We start from the raw sequence: 1,129 nt of genomic DNA on the forward strand, positions 1-1,129 counted from the left end.
GGTATGCCCACCAACCCCCATTGTGAAAGTCCCAACAGCTAAGTGTCAAATGGCAAGCACACATAGTGTCTAGATGACAAGAAAGCTGGATGGCCAAAAGTGCAATTTTGTCATAGATTCTGCGTCTCACCAAACCCTTGTGAGTACCAAGGTGCTCGATCACAAAGGAGTACCAGAAGCCTTACAGAAGCTCTGTGGTGTGACAAGACATCATGCAAGGTTGTGGGGACCAGTGTGAGTAACTATTGAGCTCATGGGCATAAAGGACAGACACAAAGTATACTTGGCTGACATTGAAGACCAATGCATGTTAGGGTAGGACTACTTACTACCGTGGAAGTGTGTAGTTAACTTTGATAAATTGATGTTTGGAAACAACAAAGGCCAAATTCCCTTGTGTGTTGCTGCATCTGCTGATTTGCACGTCACAGCACTTAAGTCAACTACAATAACCTCTATGTCAGAGAAGATAATTTGGGGTAAAATAAAAGAACATCCCCAAAGAAGCCCGATGCTTGTGGAAGACCCACCCAGGCCAGTGGGTGTGAAGATTGGAATGTCACTTGTGGCAGGTCATCAACTAGTACCCATAACACTGGCTAATTTCTCTAAATGTGAGTAGATGCTTAAGGAAAGAGCATTGTTGGGTGTATGCCAGGAGGTAGAGCTAGTCAATGTTAAGGCAAGAAATACAACCATAAAGAAAGGACATCCTCTCTCAGAACATTTAAGTGACCTATATAAGAAAAGCATAGTCCATTTGTCATCATCACATGCTCTTCAGGTTAGGGAACTTTTGGCGAATTATGCAAACGTCTTTTCAAAAAGAGATCACGACCTTGACTGCACAGACCTTTACCGTCCGATAAAGATCCCTCCAAGGAGAATGGCTCCAGCAAAGCGACAAAAGATGGAGAAAATCTCAGATGGCCTAATTAAAGAATGGATAGTTGAGAAATCAGATAGTCTCTGGTCAGCTCCCATCGTGTTAGTCCAGAAGAAGGATGGGACACAACATTGCTGTGTGGACTGCATGGCTCTTAAGAGTATAACTGAAAAGGACTCATACCACTGCCAAGAATTGATGATACTCTTGATGCCCTAAGTGGAGCCAGATGGTTTTCAACTC

This window comes from Limulus polyphemus, unplaced genomic scaffold (genome assembly GCF_000517525.1).
Source record: "Limulus polyphemus unplaced genomic scaffold, Limulus_polyphemus-2.1.2 Scaffold7257, whole genome shotgun sequence".
NCBI classification, from domain to species: Eukaryota; Metazoa; Arthropoda; class Merostomata; order Xiphosura; family Limulidae; genus Limulus; species Limulus polyphemus.